Source organism: Numida meleagris, chromosome 23 (assembly GCF_002078875.1).
Source record: "Numida meleagris isolate 19003 breed g44 Domestic line chromosome 23, NumMel1.0, whole genome shotgun sequence".
NCBI classification, from domain to species: Eukaryota; Metazoa; Chordata; class Aves; order Galliformes; family Numididae; genus Numida; species Numida meleagris.
In genome coordinates, this window is record NC_034431.1 from 1,817,807 (window position 1) to 1,835,142 (window position 17,336).

General features: G+C 52.8%; 1 protein-coding gene across 1 annotated transcript in view; it reads right to left on the reverse strand.

The window, feature by feature from the left end:
• The window catches only part of SNX19 (sorting nexin 19), a 98,376-nt gene that overhangs the window by 701 nt on the left and 80,339 nt on the right, over positions 1 to 17,336 (reverse strand). The window contains exons 12-14 of the transcript XR_002432594.1: positions 12,837 to 12,992; positions 5,285 to 7,554; positions 335 to 3,205 (exon numbers count right to left, since the gene is read on the reverse strand). The gene's annotated coding sequence lies outside the window, so the exon portion shown is untranslated. The remainder of the gene's footprint in view (positions 1 to 334; positions 3,206 to 5,284; positions 7,555 to 12,836; positions 12,993 to 17,336) is intronic.

Consider the following 17,336-nt stretch of genomic DNA (forward strand, 5'->3'; position numbering starts at 1 on the left):
TTCCCTTCCCTTCCCTTCCCTTCCCTTCCCTTCCCTTCCCTGTCCCCGTCCCTGCAGGAAGCAGAGCCCATCCGGACAGGTGGCTGCAGATCCTCATCCCTGGGTAGCATCTCCTTTCCAGGAACACTTCTTCCCACTTATCTCACGCCTTAAAACCCACAGACCATGAGGTTGCCCCTCGGTGGCCCACGCGTCCCGTTCCCACCCTGCTGGCCAGCAGGCAGTGGTGGGCTGATGGGCTGATGGCCAGGTGGTGAAGCCTTAGTGCCCCGAGCTAAACTCCCAGGCAGGCTGCATCCCCACTCCCCCTTCAAAGGGCATGGGGAGAACACACCTTGGTCCCGCCTTGCGCCAAGTGCTTCGACGCAGAGTTGGTTCCTCCCAGCATCCAAAAGCAGCAAGACATGGCTTGGAGGAGATCCCTCTGACTTTCAGCTCTTTCCAAAGCACGCTGACCTGCTTTTCCCACTGCCATCTGCATCGCTGCCCTTTGGGGTGGGGTCAGGTTTGAGCCACCATGGTCCCCTCCAGTGGTGCGGGTTCCTCCAGGGAAGTTTGTGCGGATGGCCGGGATGGACGAGGCGTTATCAGCAGCCATTCCCCCACGCTGTGCTCCGGTGAAGCCTTCTGACCGGGGTGTGTGGGGCTGATTGGAAACCCTGCACATTTATCTAACCCATCCCCCAAAGCAGCTGTTGGCCTGAAAGGTGGCTGCTCCTCTCGCGCTCCGCATTCCACCTCTCCTGCCAAGAGTGGGGGAGAGAGAGGAATAAAAGTTGCTCTCCTATCATTAGCAGATGATTGAAAAACCTTTCAGCTCCCCCAGCCAAGCGTGGGAGATAGCAGTCCAGCAAGACAGGAGCCGAGAAGCCCGCAGCAGCAGACGGTGGGAAGAGGCAGGGACTCACCTCCATCTGCAGAGCCCAAAGGGTTCGATGTGGGGCGTGGGGTGAGCGTCACACCTGCAGCAAGTGAGCAGAAGTGCAGCAGGAGTGTGGCAAAATTGCCATTTACCCACACACCTCTGTTCCCACAGTGAATATATGAACGTGTGGACGGTTTAGCTTGAATTTATCTTTTCATTGTTCTGAGCGCAACCAGTCTCACTTCTGCCACGCTCCTGGACACAAAAGGGAAGCAAAGTCACTGCCTGGCACGGGGGGTACCTGCCCCATCTGTCTGCAGAAGGTCTCCTTTGCACGAGGTCCCATGCCTCGGTTTCCCCTCTCACTGCAAAGGGAAGAGCTGGTGGCAGGGATGCACGGAGCTGCCTTGGGAAGATCAGGCAGCGTTGGGCTGCTCTGGCTGTTTGCACCACCTGGGACCCTGCAATCTGCGAGGAAGGAAACTGGCCTCAGGCGGCAGGAAAAAAGAGAAATCTCCCATGATTTTCCAAAAGCTTTCCCACCCTGTGAAAAAAAAAAAATAAATGGAAGTGGCGCATGTGAGCACTTGTGCCCTGGGATTGCTGCAACTCCTCATGCTGCCCTGACGTGCAGGAGGGAAGAAAATGGCAGGGAGATCTGCGAGGAGGGAGGGAACGAGGCTTGTAAAGAGGAATGACCTCTGTGAAGCGCTCCGAGGAGCAGCAGCTTGGAAAGCAGGATCCCAGCCACAGATGTGAGCGCGATGGATCCAAGAGCACTCAGCTGCGCTCCAGCTCGGATGGGCGGCCTTTATCGGCGCGCGCGCTCCTTTCCACGACAGCTCCTTTTCAGACACTCTGTTCTGACAGATTGAAAAATAAATTCCTCTTATCTCCATTTTCCTAATCCAGATTCAAGTCAACGCTTTGTCCTTTGGGTGGCTGTAAAATATTTTGGCATTTAGGAGGCTCCTTCCCCCACCTGGGAGCTTTGCTTTGATTGCATTGACAGGGCAGTTGGACTAGATGACCTTTAAGGGTCCTTTCCAACCCAAACGATGCTGTGATTCTGTGACTTCCTACAACCTTGCCCATTGCGGGGAGCAGGGCTCCAGGGGCTCTGCCAGTGCAACAGGAACTGAAGGAGAGAGGGAGAAAGGAGGAAGAGAAATCATAGCTGCCCAAACTAGAACCCATGGGCTTTGAAGTGTTGGCAGCAGGGTGTTCATCACCCCTGCAGCCTGTAAGATGTAAGGAGTACAGAGGAGCAGAGCCAGAATTTGCTTTGCAGGCATACATATGCTTTATACAAGAGTGAAAACCCAATCTGCTTAAAAACATGAAGAGTTAGAACTGCTGCTGATGGGAGCGCAGGCTGTGACTCAGCTTTGGTTAAGGAAAATCACCCAGGTGAGCACAGGGCACGCTGCCGGCCTGCTTGGGGTGGTAGGAGAAGGTTTGTGTGTTTGCAGTCTAGGTTACACTGCCTTTCCATTTATCAGGGAGACGCTGTGGTTTCTTGCGTTTTATTATATTTAATGGGGTATTATTTTTTTTCTTGCTGGCTGTTTGTTTGAGAAATTTCTCCCAGGGGAGCTCCTTTTTGATCGCTTGGTTGCCAGACAGAATGACATCAGACAGACGCTCAGAGGAATGATAAAAAGGCAGAGCCTTATTTCTTAATAACGGGCTCTGGCAAAACACAGAGCGAAGTTAAACATGCTGGAGAGCACCAGGCCCCGATGCTGCTTGGGTTACAGGGCAGAGGGGACAGGAGGGGCTGGCCCATACATAGACACCCCAGCGTTCGTTAGCTGCCAGGGTGTCCCGGTCCCTTTGGGAGCAAAAGAAATGGGATGGCAGAAGACATTAAGGAGCTTGCAGCTTGTGTTTGCAGGTCAGCTGGTGCCAGTGCATGGCAGTGCACGTGAGTCATCGCTTACCAGTTCACTTTGTGCCTTCAGGGTGTGCCCTCTTGCGCTGCTTGGGGCGTTCCATGGAATTTCTGCCCGTTCCCTCTTCCTCATTCCAGCGTCTGATGGCAAGAGTTGAACGAGATGGTCAGACGCTCCCACTGGAGATAGGCAGCAGCCCAGGCACCAAGCGACCAAAAGTTCACGGTTGCCTCAATGCCCCATTACAGATATTGGAGAAACCCCAAGGTTCCCAGTGAGAGCCCCTACACAGTCTGACACTGAGCTAAAAGCCATCTAACGTTATGGTTACATCTGGCGTTCAGTTTCTTCTTGCTGCCTTCTCTTCTTAAGTTGCTCATAAATTTTTGGGGGGGATAAAATTCCATTCAGGCTGAAGTTGTCTATGTTTGGACATTCCTCAAAACTGCATTAAAAAAAAAGAAAGTAGAAAAGTGAGAAAAGGGCTCTGTCAATTCACATATCTCGTCATACAGAAGTCCGGGTTTCCCCCCACTTCCATCTTGGACTCCCACATCCAATTAGTGCCCTACTTCTCAACAACACCCAGAACTGCCATGAGAAAATGCTGAAACCCACTGTGCCCTAAGGGTCTGTGGCCAATTCGGGCTCTCTGCTCTGTCAAGCTGCCTGAGATGGTTTCACCCTCCTCTATTTTTTTCGGTTGTGGAGGAGCAGTAAGGAAACCCAAGCAGCCAGCAGCAGGATCAAAGCGGGGGCTGCGTGGGGCGGGTGCAGTACGTGCCCAGGAGCCTGAGGACAACTTCCCCGGGAACAGAGCACTGTTGTCAGCCCCACAGAGGAGAGCATTCTCCATTCATGCCCACGCCATTGTCCGCCCCACGAGGAGCACCGTACTGCGCCGCGGTGAGGATGGCCGTCTGCGCACAAGAGATGCACTGTGGTGGCTGCTGGGCAGGCAGGGAGGGGATGCATGAGTTAATTGGGCATAGAAAGGGGTCTGTAGGGGTCTTGTGTTTCCCACTCCCATTTGGGTTGATACTTTGCTGGAGGGGGAATTCCCAATTTCTACTCGACTCAGCACAACACAGACACCCTGGTTTGACGTGTGACACCTACAGGCAGAGTTTGGAGAGCCGAACCCACCAGACATGGGCCATTATGGGATTAAATTTGCGTTTCTTCAGGAGTTCATATGGGTTTCAAGAGCAGTGATTTGAACAAGGGCTTCTCCAAACAGCAAGTTTGGGAAGGGCCTTTGTGTGCTTTAAGCAGATTTGGCTAAAGTAGATGGCTTTGCCCAAATTAGATGGCTCTGCCCCACCTGCAGAACCCTTAAATCTAAAAAGTTTGGGTGCCAGTTGTCACCAGACCAAGCTCTGGAGACAGCAGAAAAAGCCGTTCCCTTGAGACAGTTCTCTGCACCCAGCTCAGTGAAGGTCCCACATGTGGGTCTTCTCCTCCTTGTCCCCTCCCAAGCAATCCAACTCAATGCAGACGGTTTGATGCTGTGGGATTAGTAAACCTGGATCTGAGCAACAAAAGCCAAGGGGGAAGAATATAAAATAGCAAGCCCCAGTGGCTGGTATGGTATCAGTGCTCTGAGCGATGGCTTGCAGTGGGACAGATGTCCCTGAGGCCTCGGAGGAGCTGTGGGGTGGGAAGGGCCGGGGTGACACCATGGGTTTCCTGGAAGGATTTGGGGGGATGCTGTGACCTGGTATGTGCACACCCCCATGCCTGTGCCACAGGGACAATGCTCATTTGCAGCACTGCAGGACAGCTCTGCTGGCAGCCGGGGGGCTGAGGGAGCTGGGTGGATGGAGGGCTGTGCTGATGCTGCCTGGCTGCCCTGGGGACGGCGCGGTGACAGCACACAGAACAAAGCCTGACACGGGGCTGTGATAGCAGCGTGCACCAGGAACCTGCAATGATCTTTCCTCCGGTGGCACTGGATAAAGGCTGAGCAAAGTTCAAGGAAAACACAGCTGGCGTTGCGCAATGCTGGCAAAAGGTCCCCTCATGGAGAACACGCTGAGAGCTTTGAGGATGGGGGAAGGAGGAAAGCAGGTGGTCCCACGCTGCTGGCAGCGCCCACGTGCCCCATGCTGTTCCTGGTGGCACTGCAGTGACCCGAGGCTCAGGGATCCTGGGGCTCTCTGCCCTGCAAGAAGGCATCCCTGGCAGGGCAGGCAGGGAGGAGAGCAGCACACCCAGAATGCAGAAATCAAGAAATTCCTTTCTCCCTCTGCAGACACAGACACGAGGCTGGGATGTGCAGGACGGCTCCTTGTGCCCACAGTTTCACCACAGCCAGATGAAATGTAGGAGATAGGCCAAGAAGCAGGCTTTGATGTGCAACCACCACCCGGCTCCTCTCTGTTATTCCTTCCCCCCCATGCCAAACCGAAGTAATAGATGCTTCCCCTCTGCCCCCACGATCCAAAGGTCCTTGCATGGACAAATTCATCACTCAGATAACTACCCGCAGCCATGGGATGGGAAGGCCAAGGTAAATACACACCCATCCATCAGCAGATACGTGGTGAAGCTCTCCTTTCTTCAAGGAGTTCACCCCAGAGGTTCAACTGCAAAGCGATGCTGTAGCAAGGCGGTGGGATGTGCCTGACCAGCAAATTGCTCAGAGCCACCGAGGATGCTGCCACCATCCCTGCCAGTAGGATTGATTGTGGGGTGCGCAGCCCACCTCCGAGGGGTTTGCCAGCTGAAATGATCTTTCCCTGCAAAAATGAAGAAGGGTTTTCATGCCGTGTGCGCTGGTGGCTTTTGCAAGAAGGCAAAGATGAGCGGTGATGGCCTCGTGTTGCGCCAGATGAGGTTCAGGTTGGTTATTAGGAAACATTTCTTCTCCGCAGGAGTGGTGCTGCATTGGCACAGCTGCCCAGGGAGAGGGGGGGGTCACCGTCCCTGGGAGTGCTCCAGAGCCATAGAGATGTGGCACTGAGGGACGTGGGCAGTGGGCACGGTGGGGTGGGGCTGGGTTAGGGATCTGAGAGACCTTTCCCAACCTGAATGATTCTGTGACGGTATGACTCTAAGGCAGCCAGGACAGGGCAGATGCCATTGGCTCACAGCCTATAGACAAACAAAACTGAACTTCAGACAAGCAAAACTAGAATCTTTTCGAATTAAAATATCCCCCGAAAGTAAAAAAAAAAAAATACAAACAGAAAAGGAGAGTGAGACAGATTCCCATGAAGAGAGCAATGCCCCGAGTGCATCCTCACCGTGTCTCCACATCTTGCCTTCCCACGGAGAGACCCTGGCTGGTCTCCAGACCCCAGCTGGGCAAGCAGCAAAAATTTTCCGACGCGACAAACTGTCTGATCCCTGCAGCACAGGGAACTGTCTCTGGGGCAGGGGAGCACTGAGCAAGATGCTCTCACTGCAGGGAGTCCCAGACCAGCTCCCACCCTCACTGGGAAGGAGCAGAAGCCAGATAAAAGCTCCTCTGATAAGGATGACCTGTGTTATGCCCTCGACTGGCATCTGGAAGATTAACCTGACAGGAGTGTGACTTTGGGACTACAGTCTCTAAGGGGTGTAATGGGAGTTGCTGTGGACTCCAAGAAGGAGTGCTGAGCATACATGTCCATGAAGCAGCATGGCCATGGGAGCAGTTGGCCAAAGTCAACGACAAAACTGGGAAAGAAGCTTGGTCACTGGCTGTGAGAACAAGGATCAGAGCATGATGGATCTGAGAATGTAATGTGTTTGCTTGGAGCTGTCAAGAACAGAAATTTATTTGCTGTCAGGGTGGTGGCAAAGAAGAATAAAAGAGCAAGAGGGTGTAGCAGATATACTTCACTCCAGCTTTGTTCCACCCCACCCTTCAGACTCAACCTTGGGAGGATTTGGGTTTGGAGGATGGTTCAAGAGAAGAAATCTGGAGTGAAGTCAGGATCAAAGCCTTCAAAAGCCTTTTGCACCAATACAGTGAACTAAATAGTCACATACCAGAACACCTTCTTGCCACCGGTGCCCATTTTTCCCTTACCCTTTGTACATACCTTAGAGCTCTGCCCTGTGACTCTGTTGAGTTGGCTCCAACAATAGACATAATTTATATTTGGTGGGAGACCTGACTTCCCTCCCACCACCTCTGCAAGATACAAGTGCTCTGCCTGTAAATGCTGATACAAGGGAAACGAGCTGCTCGCAGCAAGCGCTCCGTGCAGTTCCCATTGGCATGTGATATATCACGATTAACAGTCTCTCCTTCATGATATTACCGGCCCCAACCCGTGATCTTGGGAAGAATTCAAAGTCCAGCTTATCAGCAAAAAAATAAGCTAGTTAAACTTAAAACAGCAAGACTCAGCTCAGGCTAGAGGATGATTTATTAAGAAACACGGACTTCGGAGACAGAGAGAGGGAAAGGAAGCCACAAACCCCACATACAGCCTGTAAAAGTTCCAGTTTATAATCTAACACGAGTGGCTGCACTGCTCTGGCTGAGAAATCATCTGGGATCCATCACAAGGTGGAGGCACGCAGCTGCAGTGAGTCCACGGGCGGGAGCATCGCTCCCATGTGCACGGTGCAGAACGCGGCTCCAATGCTGCAGCCCTGCCTGGGTACCCCATCCCCTGCATTTCCCAGGCTGGGGCATCCAGGGGGTGAGGCACACCTCTGGGGGTGCTCCTGCTGTTTGGGCACAGCTTGGCTCCAGCAAGACTTAATGCATCCTCCCTTTCAGCTACAAATAGCTGCGGTGCTCCACGTGGGCAGCGTGCCATTGGATGCTCCATCTGGGCAGCGTGCCGTTGTTCCCTGCTAACCAGGCACAAATATTTCCCTTTGGTATCTAATGACTTGTTAAAAGCAGGCATCTCGATTACAAATACGGATCTGAATATAAAATCTCACCTCAAACAAGGCAAAGGCAAATGATGTACAATAATACTTTACACTCACGTTTCTTTTTTTTTTTTTTACGAGAGCAGAGCAAAGGGTTTGAAATGAAGTGAAAAGAAGATATCAGAAACCAGGTGCTGTTTTTGTGAGACCTTTTGATTTGGAAGAAACTCACTTTTTCCACTAGGAAGCTGTTACATCCCAAGCCTTTGGCTCACACTTCCAGAAAGCACTGCAGGCATTATTAATGACCACCAAAACGTGAGGACCGAAACATCTGAGCTGACACCTCCCTTCCTGCTAAAGGATTACACTCATTCATAAAATTCAAAAGGAAAAAAAAAAAGAAGCCGATCTGATAGCACGAGCCGGGATGAAAATCATTCAGGAAACAAAGCAGCGAGGCTGGATTTTGCACCTTCAGCCATATCACTCTCAGTAGGGCCTGGGATTTTAATGCAGCCCTTCGAAACAGGAGAGGATGGTCACCTCTGGCCAAGAAGGCAGAGTACCCAGTGAGTGGGAAGGGCTCGAGGCAGCAAGGGCATTGGGCAAATCCCTCTGTCCTCCTCTCCCAGCCCTAGGGGTAACCCACTTGCTGCTCCCCACTTGCACCCTCCTTGCTGGGACCCTGCTCCCTGTGTTTGTGCATTCTTGTTTTACGGGGAGGGAAACACCGATGAGAGCCAGCAAACATAAACCGAGGGAGCGGGGAAGCTAACGAGCTGCCCGTAAAAACAGAGCTGCAAGAGCCTGGGGCGAGGGGCTGGCAGCAGAGGGGCCATGCACTGGGGCTACCATAACGCAGAGTGCTTCGACACCAAAAAGAGGCCCTGTGGTCCCGTTTGAGTGTGGGCTGGCTGTGGTCCCTGCTTGCACGCTTGCCTGGCTTCGGGTTTTCCTGGTGCAAGCACTGCCATGTCTCCATGCTCCAGCCAAGGCTGCCAGTGCCAGTGTGGAATACACAGGAAAGAGGAATAACAGCGGGCAGCAGTCAGGAACTGGGGCTCAGCTCCCAGCCCTGCCATGGCACAGTTGTCCCACTAAGCACCAACACCCCCTAACATGCAGTGCTTCACCAAACTTCCAGCCAGCTGTGCACTGACACGCAGCATGCCCCCGTGAACCCTGAGCCCTCTTCCCTTGAACGCAGATGTTGCGGTGCAATTCTGCCACGGAAATATTTCCAGCCCACTGTGACACAGAGAGCACGTTTTGAAATGCTGCACGGCGTTGCAAAATGTCTCTGCGGTCGGTGTTTATCCCGCTGAGATCTGCATGGAGAAATGGGGTTTCTGCTCTGTGCTGCGTGGATGTGGTTGGGGAAATGCCAGCGCTCTTTGCACAAATGTGCAGAACTGATCAGTGCAGTGGATGCTGTGGGAGGAGGTGAGAACGCCATCATTTGCGTGCAATGAGCTGTGCCTGTTCTGGGCTTCATCCGTCTGGTTTTGGGAGTTTGCTTCCAACTGGAGCTGCTCACAGTGGCTGGGACCCTTTCAGGACACTTGGGCCAGTGCTGGGTTTTGTTCTGGGCCCTTTCTACGCCAAGGAAGCAGGCCCGCATTGCTCTCATCCTGCCAGCACTCCAGTGCAGACAAGCAAACACACGACCAAACCTGAGCAAACCTGCTGGGTGAGAGCTTAGCGAATGCAGACTGAAAAACTCTCCTTTTTTGGTCTTTTCCTGTTTTACAGCTGGTCAGAGGACGTGGGCAAATGTTCTCAGCGTGACCTAAGAGCCAGGTGACATTTTCTGGGACTTTCCTAAGAGGACGCAGAGAGCGGCCTTCAATCCCTGCCACCACGCACTCCAACTCAAGAGGTTTGCACAAGAAGTCATTGACACCTAAAGGAAACACTCAACCACTGGTCACGAAATAGAACAGAACAGGATCATTAAGGCTGGAAAAGACCACTAGGTTCACCTCCAACCATCAGCCCAGCCCTGCCATGCCCCCTGACCGTGTCTCTCAATACCACATCCACCCTGCTCTTGAACACCCCCAGGAACGCTGCCTCCACCACCAACCTGGGTCTGACACAGCCTCACCTGAGGACACCAGTTCCTGCTCTTGGAACCACCCAGCTCCAAAAGAAACGAGCGTTGCAATTAGAAAACGCACCCTACTAGTTCGCACTGACATCTCCATTGATTTCTGTGTTCACTGGCTCTTGGCAGCTCAGGAAACCCAAGCTCAGCTTTAGTAAACTCTGAGATAAATGCTCCTGCAATTCCAGTTGGGGCTGAACAGGTTGTGGGTCCCTGCGCCCCGCAAGGGGCTGACATCAGTTCCTCTTGTTTTTATTGCCCCGGGCCCAGCTCTTTTTAATTGCCTCGTAATTTCTGCAGCACTTAGAGCTTTTATAAGCCTCCTGCCTTCCCCAAGGTCAAGAATGAGTGCCCCCAGCTCCCCCGTTTTCTTAATCACCGAATAGTTCGTGAGCAGTAAAAGAGGAACGTGGATGCCATTTCCTTGCACCGAAGGGTGCACTGCGGTTTAACGAAGGCAAAGGAGGAAAAACAATTCAGGAATGAAGTAACTTCATGGCCTTCCTTGGCTGCCTCCATCTCTTGGTGCCAGGGGGCACCAGAAAGGTGGAGATGCTGGGGAAGGACAGATGTCCTTCATGCTTTTTGGGGGGGCTTGTTGTCAGACACTTTATAGGGGCCGGTAGCACTAAGGGTAGGTTTAACCCTGCCCAGTTCTCCAGAATTGGGCCTGGTGGACTGCCTGTGGGTGGTAGGAAGCAGGCAGGGTTTGGCTTGCGTTCACTGGGAGCAGACTGAAGCTATGTGAGGCTCTGAAGGAGGTGTAAGGAGGAGCTGCAGCCAGGAGGGGTTTTCTGCAGAAGGTTTCCCATCCAAACAGCCCCACGCAGCAAATCTGTGCCCTGCACTGACGGAGAGGGCCCCATCCCAAAGAAGCCCAAGGCCTGGTTTGCAGGCAGCAGCACATGGAGTCACAGAATCATAGAATCATAAAGGTTGGAAAAGACCTCCAGAGTCACTGAGTCCAACCCCAACCCACCCCACCATGCCCACTGCCCACGTCCCTCAGTGCCACATCCCCATGGCTCTGGGACACTCCCAGGGATGGTAATGACGACTTCATGCTGTTGTCTTATATCCCTACACATAGCCAGCCCTACTGCAGTGCAGATAAGTTCATTGGAAGCTGACAGACACCAAATGCTTACTTGATTTCATGTACTGGGGCTGAAAAATTTCATTAGCATCCGAAGCACTGAAGAAAAAAGCATTTTTTTTAGCTTTCAGAATCAGCAAAAAGCTCATAGACATCCAAGAGGGAATCAAAAGGCAAAAGAAACAGCAGCAACAGAAGCAAAATGAAATAGAGAGTTCTTGCTGAGCGCTGATGCTGGAGATGCAAATCGTGATTTGTGAACGCCTGGAGATGGAGAAGTGGAGGCCATCCGAAAAGGGAGCGAATAAATGAGACTTTGTATGAGGTCCGTAGAGATAACTCAAAGCGAGAGCGAGCCGGTGTTTTTCCAGCTGAATAGAGTTCTGCCAGACAGCATTTTGCAGGCAGGTTTCGATGTGATGAAAACATCTATTCAGGATCCTGAAAGCATTGTGCTCGGGGAAGGTGAGCACCACCAAGCTGTGCCCCTGCCCTCTCTCAGACCCTCCATTATTTTGAGCATCGAGGACTACAAAGGGCTAAAAATCACAGCTGGGATTTATTTTCCCCCTTTTTTTCCACATTGCGCATCCTTGCTCACACAGCTGCCTGCATCCTGAGCTCCACCACGCTCCTGACCCAAAGGGAACGATGCAGGGAATATTCCAGGCCTGGAAACGATGGCTCAGGGGGGAGATGAGCAGGGGGTGGTGGGTCCTCGCAGCCCCCCCCCAGCTGACATCTTTAGGGGGAGGTTGGGCACGGAAACAGTGCAGCACAGCCAAAATATTTGGTGTTGCCGGCGGCCCAGGTAGGTGCTCGGGGAGGGATGTCCATAGGGTGGGCTGTGGAAAGCTGGCTGACGGCTGCACAAAGCCTGCTGTGAGCCAAAGCAAACAGCTCCTGCTCCAAGTGCCTGCCTGGCTCAGAGCGTGCGGAGAGGCACCGAGGCACAGGGTGAGGTGCTGGAAACGGAGCTGGGAGCGCTGAGGGCCTTAACCCTCATTCCTTGGGCCGCTGCTGGGTTTGTAGGAGATGGGGGAGCCCGGTGGGGTGTTCTATTTGCGGCATTTGTGCTGTCAGCAGTGAGCCAGCAGCTCACAGCACTGAGCATCACGCAGCATTCTGCAGCTCTGCACCCCCCCAGAAATGTGCAAACGAACCCATTTTAGGAAAACACCTTAAGACCTCCGTACCCCTCTCATCCGAGCCCTTCTGTCGGATCTGCTCCAGTACTGCACAGCAAACACGGGGCCACCCCTGACCCCTGCCACCAGCCAGGTCCCCACGGGTGGCACGGGTCCCAATGGACGGCATGGCCTGGCCGTGACCGAGGTGTGGAGGGCGGTGGGAGGCGATGGCTGGGGGCCAAGCACCCTGCCATGAGATCCCTAACTGTTCTCCACGAAGAATGGCCCCTTGTCCTGCCCTGGCCAAGGGACAGCCGGGCGGTGTTGGGGACAAAAGCATCGATTTGCAGAGCCACCGACAAAGGAAGCACAACAGCCGAGGCAGACGGGGCTACCTCAGCCCTTGGCATGCACCCAGCAGTGGCACAGCCATCGTTTCATGCCAGGATTCCTGCATGGCAAAGGGCTGCTGCCCTTTTCCCCAAGCACTGTGGGATGTATGGGACGAGTGGCGTGCGGGGGCAAGCTGGGGAGCATTTTCCAGCTAGAATAATGTAACAGAGTGACATTTATTATTTTTTTTTTTCACATACTGAACCTGCTTTCTTCCACAGCCTGCCCACCCTGGGGAATGGCTGCATGGGAACCTGCCCAGGTTATGTCATTCATTTTCCAACCGAGTGTACTGGGGGGTGCTTGCTTCCTTCTCTCCCCCAGAAAAGTCCCAAGATATGGTTGCTCATGGAATTTACCCCTCCTGATGTCAGAACTACATGCATCCAGCTCTGCCCCTGCAGAGCAAAGGCAGAAGATGCGCTGAGTGACGCTAAGGAACAAGCAGGCAGCAACAAAAGGCTTTGGACTCGGTGATCCCTGTAGGTTCCTGCCAGCTCAGGATATTCTGTGAAAAGGCACTCACCTGCTGCAGCCTGCAGCAAATCCCTCTCCTGCTGAAGGTTCTCGTGCAGGAAAGTGCAAACACCAAGCAGGAGCCTTAGGGTGGGAGGGTGGGGGTTGGGGTGAGCTTCCTCTGGTGGGTTCAGGGGTATTTCCTGAGCAGAAGAAGTCAGTGAGCCTGTGGGAGAGAGCAACAGCTTGTCACTCTTGATATCTAGGCCACCAGCTATACATTACATTTAATAGGACAGTTATCGAATGTTAAATACTGGCATGATTAAAAGCATATTTATAGAGGATTAACAGCTCTGTAATGGCTGCATGTCTGCTCCGAGGCCCTTAAATCTCCCGGAATATGTTTCTAATCATCTATACAATAACCATCTTAATAAATCAGAATTAAAGGCATGCTCGGGTGTGCGCGGATCCCGGCCTGCACCTGGTGGCCTTTTGTCAATGGGAAAAAACCAAAACTCCCAATTTCCATACAAAAACACCATTGTATCGGGGAGGGTTTCTCGCCCTGCATTGCACCAGGCCTCCCGGGATGGGCCTGGGGTGCCCCGGGGCAGTGGGTGTCCCGCTGTCAGCAAAGCGCTGCGGTGCAGCGAAGGCATTCCGCAAAAATAAACGCTGGGGCAGAGTTGGAAATGTTTATTTTCCAAGCGCAGGCCATTCATCCAGTGACACCGCTCTGCTCCAGCCAGTCCCCCTCTGTTTACACGGGATGATTAATGAGACGCAGATTGTCTGTACCCCTGATGGATGCTGCAGTCACCAAGTACGAACTTGGGAGCGATCCCACCTCGCCTGGGCCATCCCGATTGGCCCGGAGAGCTGATTTGCTTCCTGTTTCATGCAATCAAACCCACGATTTTATTGCTTTCTTTTTTCATTTTTATGGTCTCTCCATCCGCCCTCTGCCATCAGTCCTCTTTAGGCTCTGTAGGCTGGGACCTCCGCTAAGATGGGAGTGGGGCTGGGCTCAGAGAGCTCCGGGTAAGCAAAGGAGCAGAGCCAACCCTAAAGAAAGGAGCAAACCCAAGAGGTGAGGCGTGCTCATGACCGTACACCATGATATGCCCCAGCCCTGCAGCCTGGAAGCAGTGCCATGCCCATAGGACACAGGCTGTCCCTGTCCTCATAACTTCACCATCACTCACGATGGTTTTGTGCCATCTGCTCACCCCATGGTTTTCCTGTAGATTAGTGTATACCTGACCTTTCTATAGAGAGATTTAAGAAAAGCTCAGTTTTCCCCCTTTGAGAAGCTGCCATAAATCACTTCCCGCTGTTAATTGGCACAGGTTGGCCAGGGGGTGATGGGGTCACCGTCCCTGGGGATGTTCCAGCACCGTGGGGTTGTGGCACTGAGGGACGTGGGCAGTGGGCACGGTGGGGTGGGGTTGGACTTGGGGATCTGAGAGGTCTTCTCCAACCTGATTGATTCTACAAATTATTTCTAATTGCAGCTGAGAGGGACTGAGGAGCTACGGCTGAGACCAACCCGTGGGTGCAGGCTCTAATTAGCCCCACTAATCAAACAGCACCAGGGGAATCACTCTGCACAGAGACAGAGGAGCTGCAGGAAAAGTGCAGGACGTAAATTAATGAGCTCAATTAATAACAATAATAGCGAAGACATCTTTGCAATGGCTAAAAGGGGTCGGATTGAAACCATCTTGAACATGTCACCACAACAATGCTTTTGCACCCCTCCGAAATATGGCTCGGGGCAGCAGCAGTTGACACATTTCTCCAGCACTTGAAGCTCAAATTGAAAAACTGCCATTAACATTAAAAAGGAAAAAAAAATGACTTTTAAAAACTCCATACGTTCCTATTTTTTTTCCTCCTTTCTGATTCACCCTTCCGATATTTTGCTTGGACTCCAGTCCTGATGCATTCGTCCTCCTTAGCACATTTTTGGGTTGCTTCCACCATTGTTCTTGGAAACGTCTTTTTTTAAAGGACATATATTTAGATATACAACCTGGTCTCCCATGTTAAAAATCCTGCTTGAGGCTGGAAGGGGAAAGCATGCAGGAAAGTGAGCCAAGCCCCCGGCCAAAGCTGTTGCCCCAGGCGCTCGTGGTGTGCACGGGGTGTGCACGCAGCATGTGTGTGTGTGTGTGCAAGGGGTGTGCATGCAGCTGGCTGTGCATCTGTGTGCGTGTGCAAGGGGCGTGCATGCATTATGCACAAGCATGTATGCCGTGGGTGTGCACGAAGCTGCGTGTGCATCTGCACGTGTGTACATGAAGCTGGGTGTGCATGCATCTGTGCATGTGTGTGTGTGCTAGGGGCTTTCTGCAGCTGGGCCAGGGGTACGTGCAGGTGGGTACGTGGTGCTGGGGAACCAGGACCTCGAGGTGTTGGTGGATTTGCTGGTGCAGTGGGTGGGATGTTTGTCTGTGTGTGGCACTGGAGGGCTCTGTCTCCAGTGCAGAGACGTCTCCCAAAGCTTTGCCAGCACAAACAACAGGATGCGCTGCGCTGGCCCCATAGTCCCCACTGGGGCTGCAGCATGGCCCCATGTCTCCCATCACATCTCAGCAACCCAAGCTGGGGTCAGGGAGTCACGAGCATTTCCTTAAATCTTGCAGCACTCCCAAGTGTCTTTGCAGCAATGCTTTGGGCACGGTGAGGGGCTGCACAGGCTGCACGGGCAGCTGCACCCCACGCCTCGGGGCTGGGGCAGGCTGGATTTAATAACCCGCGAGCGCTCAGCCCGCACCCAAACATCTCATTTTGAAAAGCCAGCTCGGAGTCCAAGAAGCACTCGCAGGCTTTTCATAAACACACTTTAATAATCTTCATCAAGAATTTTAATACAGAGCGAGCTGCTTGCCAGGAAATGCATTTACACTGTCAGCTGCTGAGAGAAATGGCCCTGCACCGCTGCTCAATACCAGAAACACCCTCTCCCCCTCCCTCCCATGCTTCCTTTCCTTCCCTTTGTATGAATGCGATGCTCATGGAACTGGAGGGCAGGTGGGGTGCAGGCAAGCAGCACAGGGATGCTGCCCACCTCCCATTGGGACAGTGCCCATCTCCATTTGGGATGCATGGGCTCATGCTTTGCCCCATTTTTTCGGTGGTTTGGGGGTTTTAAAGGCTGCAGGCAGCATCTTTCCCTCTCTCCTGCTAACCTACAGTACTAGGGGGGAGGCTAAAGAAAGCTGGATTTTTAGATTATGGGAATAACTGGGGGGTCGCAAGCGATGGATATGGTTACAAAAGCCTTTCCTTCACAGCAAAGATTAATGGGATCAGAAAAATGTCCTCACTGGCTGTGGTATTAAAAAATTAAAGGGATTTGTTGAGGGTTTACCATCCGCTGGCGCATCAGGTTTTGGTTGCTGCCAGAGGCAAAATACCCGATTTGATGTACCCCGGACCCACAGGGCTGCCTGTGGTGGGAACTGTGTTTTACAACCTTTTTCCCAACAGCTGAAAACACTCTGCTGTAATGCTGCAAGCACTGCTCCAAGTGCTACACTGTGCCCACCCCATGCGTGCAGAGGGGACATCACCACTGTGCGTCCCTGCACAAAGCACGGGTGGGGAATGCCCACCTTCCTCCAGGAACAACACCACCATGACCCTACAGCTGGGAGGAAAAGAAATGAGGTGCACCCTAGCAATGCCTTGAGCCAGGGGAACCCTAAAACCAAGCGCAGGCGCTGAGTGGGACAATGCAGGTGTCCCGGTGCAGGGCTGGGAGCAGTGCTGTTGTACCTTGTTTGTGTTTCTATGGTATTACCCCGCTGCTGGCTCCCCTCCCGCAGCCCCCACCGGCCGAACCTCGGCGAGGTTAATTTCTAACATGAAAAACGGCCTCCCAGGAGCGGCCGTGGTTGATTTAAAATAATAAAAATGGAAATCTCAGATTTGATGACTAATCCCGGGAGAGGGGCTTAAATTAGCGGGAACCAATCGGCCGCAAAAGACCAGAGGAAAATTCCTGCTGGACTTCTCTCCTCGGTCCACTCCCTGGCTTCATTTTCCATCCCCAGATCCTTCCAGCCTGCAAACATATACAGTGTTGCCTCGGCAACCGGGAGACGAGATATATGTACACGAAAAAATGAGACAATCTCTTTCCTCAGCGATTGCCTGGAAGGTGGAAAATGGAAACCTCTCATAGCCTGCAGCAAGGCCAGCCCGTCCCCAACCCCCCAACATGCCCTAAAATGCTCCAGCTCCCACGGGAATGTACATAGCATCCTTCACCTACATCGGTCCCCATGTGCACCACTCCCTCATCCCACAGGAGGATGCTCAGGACGCACTCATCCTCTAAAACAGCAGGAATCCTGCATGTCCCTGGTGGTGAAAGAACAAACATCCTCCTACAAATAACAGGAGGGGTGAAAACCAAGGGAAATAGCTGGGTAAAAAGGTCCACTTGTGTCTCGTGGGTGAGACAGAGCAGTAAGGAAAAGCTACCTTCAGTACTCCATTACAACTGATAAGATTGGGCTGGGTTGGGATGATGTTGGGCTGGGATGATGTTGGG